Genomic DNA, 4,974 nt, shown 5'->3' with positions numbered 1-4,974 from the left:
TCAGTGACCCGCTCTGATACCACTTGTTACATCTGATGTTACGTCTAATGTTCCAGATGATGTTGGAACATTGTCTGGAACACGGCTTGATTAATTAAGATCCGAGTTTCTTACTATTCAAATTGTTCGAGTACAATAAAGTGCTGAAATTAAAAGAACACACAATATGATATCGCAGTTCGGTGCGCACACCTACTCTGTGGGGCCATGCCTACACAATAAACAGTTCACTATGTTCCAGAAATTACAGACACCAGACGGACTTATTTACTCAAGGACTCCCTCCTAGACAATGACGCCGCTGTGACGAATCTCTACAGTGATTTGTTTAGCGTGCACCACACGTCTTCTTAACTGTACGGTGAACTCCCTTCAACCGAAAGCAATAAATCTCTCTCCTAAAGGACGATCTCAATAACTCATAAAGACTCACATACATCTCTCTGTATATTTTCTCAGTAGTAAGCTCTCAAATTCACAGACTTTTCCTCTAGAGATATTCTATTAAATCCATGTCACATATGCTCTAAAACAAAGCTTTTAAATAAAGTCAAGAGAATCTCATTCAAATTCACTCTTGATAAGTTCTCTATTATCTCCATGATTCTCTCTCCTAGATAGGCTCTAAAATATCTTCACGTTATCTTCATAATCTCCAATTCGAATTATGCAGCAACTTTCATGTTATCTCTTCTCTTCACCTTTTCGGCATTAATATCTTCACTTTGAATTTCAAAACCGATTTCAACATGTAGCATATAGTCTTCTCTTAGCTAACTCCAGCACGTAAAAAACATTCACATACATGTGCAATATATATATATATATATATATATATATCCCAAAGATAAACATTGTTTGATCTCCATGTGCTATATCTCCAATTTATCTCCAAATCTACTTTTGTAGATAAAGCTCTCTTTATCTCTTTCTAGAATCACATTTAAATTCAAATACCCAATGCATTATTTTCCTTTGATCAAGGCCTTGTCCTTATTTCTCCAAATCTGATTCTAAATCTTCTTCTGTAATACGAAATCTTCTTGAACTTGTTTTTTGAATTTTTACAAGATTGGCAATAAATTGCCAACTAATAAAAATACTTAACAATTATTATTATATTATTATTATATTGCTTCATTAGGTCACACATGCATTTGGTTAATAATTAGGCATTTGCATATCCCCATGTGCGTTTAAGTATTTTCTTAGATAAGAAATTTGTTTGATCTAATGATTTTTCAGTTGATGTGTCTAATTTTTTAAGCAGTTTTATTTATAAAAAATAAAAATAAAAAACAGAGAGAGAGAGAATGTACGTGTTTGGGTTAAATGGACAGTAAATAATTAGTTTAAGTTAGTTAACTGTAGTTTCATCTTGAGATAAAGAAGGAAAATAATTGGATCAATTGTCTTTGGGTTCAAAGAATTACTGAATGAAACAAAGAACCCTTTGGAGAAATTGGGCGGATGTGGCTTTGGTTCAGTTTTTCAGGTTATGTTGCCTGACTCGACTATGATAGCAGTAAAGAAGCTTGAAATGTTGGCAAAGAAGAGTAGCATTAAATTATGAGTAAAATTTAGCACAATCAGGACTATCCAACATGTTAATCTACTTTGACTACTCAGTTTTTGTTCTCAAGGTATTAAAAATTCGTTCTATGACTTTATATGTCCAATGGCAATGGCTCATTCTCACCTTTTTCGCCCATATATAACTAAAGTTTTGGACTGGAAAACAATGTAGCAAAAAGCTTTGGCGTCTCCTAACGGGGTTCGTGTAGAGATTGCATCATACACTGCGACATCAAGCTCGAAAACGTTCTTTTAGACGCGTAACTTTTTTTTGAAAGTATAGCCAAGATAAGAGCCGCAACTCTTTAATGTTTTTAGTTGAATAAAAATGAGAATATTTTATGTTCACCTGTTAATATTGTTTTATGCTCTGCTATTTGTTCCACCTTGCTTGTTTAGTTTTCATTAATGGCTTGTTTTGCTTTTGTAGAAATAAGGTTGGAACGTTCAAACGAAGGACCTCGTTTCTAAGAGTCTGGGACACTATAACTAAAAAATAAAAATAAAAATAAATAAATAAATAAATCTCCAATAATACTTTTTCCCAAGAGATGAAAATAATACTTCATTGGAAGAGAATTCAGTCGTGCCCTGACAACAGTGAGAGAGACAAGAGGTTATCTTGCACCAAAATGTTATTTTTAATTATTCAGCCATAATGTTATGGATCACTCCCTATTTATGGTACGCGTATATTGTTTGTTTGGAATGAGAGCTATTCATTATTATTTTCCGGATTTTTTATTATTTTATTTTTCGAAAGGCGTTCAAGTTTTATTCGTTAAGTACATACTACAACACAATTATACAAAGGGAGAAATACAATTTGGAATGTCGTCCATAACATAATTGTCATCCTCCAAAGTGAGGGCCAGCTCATAAGTTAGTCATTCATTATGAAAAAATAAAAAATAAAAAATAAAAAAACTAGCTTAGCTGGACATTATTCTCCCGATCGTTAGTATTAGCAATAGAAAAATGTTCAAGAACACCACCACCAGTGCTGAACACCACCATTTAATAGAAGGCGGATCCCACTTATAGACTCTACACTTTGAGACTCACATTCTATTAGATAATGATGGGCACCACCAAAAAGTGCCCTATAGCATAACGACAATAATATAAGTTGACTTTGGGATATTGCTTGTCATGAGTCGTCCATTTTGGAAGTATGTTTCTAAATTCTAGTCCATCCTAACAATAAGTGGGTCAAATTTCACGGACAAAATATGATGAAACTTCAAAGGTGGTCTTGTCGTGTAATGATTTCTCCTTAAAATAGGTATATTTTGAAGTATTACCTTCTGTTGACATTTTTGTTCTTCAGTAGGATCATCCGTCTTTCGATCCTTGTACCTTTCAGAGCATAGATCATAGTCTTAATGATTATACATCCATCCTTCTTAACCTAATCCTCGACCTCTAAACTCAATAAGGTCATCCTCCCAGTGTAAGAATGATTACACCTAAAAATTCTTTCATTTTCTTTAGATTCCTAGATTGATAATAGTGTTTCCCCTATTTATCATCGGGCAGGGTATATATAAAATAAAATCCTTAAACCATTGCTACGTTTGATACCCCATTATCTTACCTCTAACTTACTTATCATACCGACTAAACTATTAGTCCTTACTGTTCCTTTACTTATGCAAGAGATCTCCTCCTTTAAAAGGATTACATTTTATATCCTCTATTAAGAGTTTGATTTATAAATTCGTGACTTAAGTTCTCAAAGTTTTAATCGTAAGTCCTAATAAATCTGCCTTAGATTGGCCTCACAACCAAATTTTTCTTATTAGATAAACACTATCCTTAATTGGTTTGCTCCACTCTTGTTGTGATTTCCTTCTTACAACGCATCTTGATTTGGCACGTAAATCATATTATTTCAATTTCCTTGCTTCATAATATCTAATAATAAGTCACACTTTGACTCTGAGGTTTCTTATATTTCTTAAGCTGTAATCCGTTTATCAAGAAATTTCACCTTGTCATCCTCCAAAGTGAGGGCCAGCTCATAAGTTAGTCATTCATTATGAAAAAATAAAAAATAAAAAATAAAAAAACTAGCTTAGCTAGACATTATTCTCCGGATCGTTAGTATTAGCAATAGAAAAATGTTCAAGAACACCACCACCAGTGCTAAACACCACCATTTAATAGAAAGTGGATCCCACTTGTAGACTTTAACTTTGAGACTCACATTCTATTAGATAATGATGGGCACCACCAAAAAGTACCCTATAGCATAACGACAATAATATAAGTGACTTTGGGATATTGCTTGTCATGAGTCGTCCATTTTGGAAGTATGTTTCTAAATTCTAGTCCATCCTAACAATAAGCGGGTCAAATTTCACGGACAAAATATGATGAAACTTCAAAGGTGGTCTTGTCGCATCATATAACCCAATTAAAATAGGTATATTTTGAAGTATTACCTTAAAAGGGTGTTTTTTCCACAAAAAAAAAAAAAAAAAAAAAAAAAAAAAAAAAAAAAAAAAAAAGATTTTCGTCGCTGAGGAAAATACCCTACAATTTCCTAAGCATTTTGGCAATGCACTATTCTTGGACTTTATCTTTTGATCCTGATGTATACAATTAAATCTGTTTTCTTAAATCACAGGGAAAACATATTAGACAATACCGGCCTAATTTCAACTTAAAACAAATAGAGATTTGGTAAATCCTCGGCTTGAAGGGTATAAAACCATGGTTGGAAGGGATTTGGCCTAGAATTTTGTAATGATAAAAATATATAAGACAGTGATTTATGTGAGTTTGCAGAATGCGGTATTTTGAGATACAAAGTGTGACGACCCTCCTATGAGGCCGCCACTGTAACTTAAACTTTAACTTGTACTTACTGGGGTTTCTTAAAATTTGCGGAACATTTTTTTTTTTTTTTAATATAAGAAAGAATACTTTCATAATTTGTAACAATAATTTCAAATAAGTGAATCACTAAATTTCTTAAAGCTTTTCTTAATTTCAGTTAAGATAAAACGTTCTAAAAATATCTTTCAAACAGAGCAGCATTTGAACTCTTATTTCAAATACTCTTTAAAAGCCTTTCTAAAACTAGCCAATTCAATCAGGCCATTTAATTTTGACTTTAAAACGGATTTCGTGAGAAATCTTAAATTCAAGTACATCTTAAAGCCCTTTTAAAATCAATCGTTTAAATCGTCATGTTTAAAATTTGTTTATTTGTTGCATGCTCTGTTGCAACGTTCTAAAACTTAAACACTCAAAACGAGGGTTGTTAGCTACAACCTCGGTTTCCTTAACATACATATGTACCTATACTTTTTAAACATACATGCTTGAAACCTTTAAATCATATATACATATACATGATTTTTCTTAAACTTACTGCGGAAGATAACTGCG

The sequence above is a fragment of the Morus notabilis genome, unplaced genomic scaffold, assembly GCF_000414095.1.
Source record: "Morus notabilis unplaced genomic scaffold, ASM41409v2 Scaffold19, whole genome shotgun sequence".
In the NCBI taxonomy this organism is placed as follows: Eukaryota; Viridiplantae; Streptophyta; class Magnoliopsida; order Rosales; family Moraceae; genus Morus; species Morus notabilis.
Note: the sequence above shows the minus strand (reverse complement) of the source record.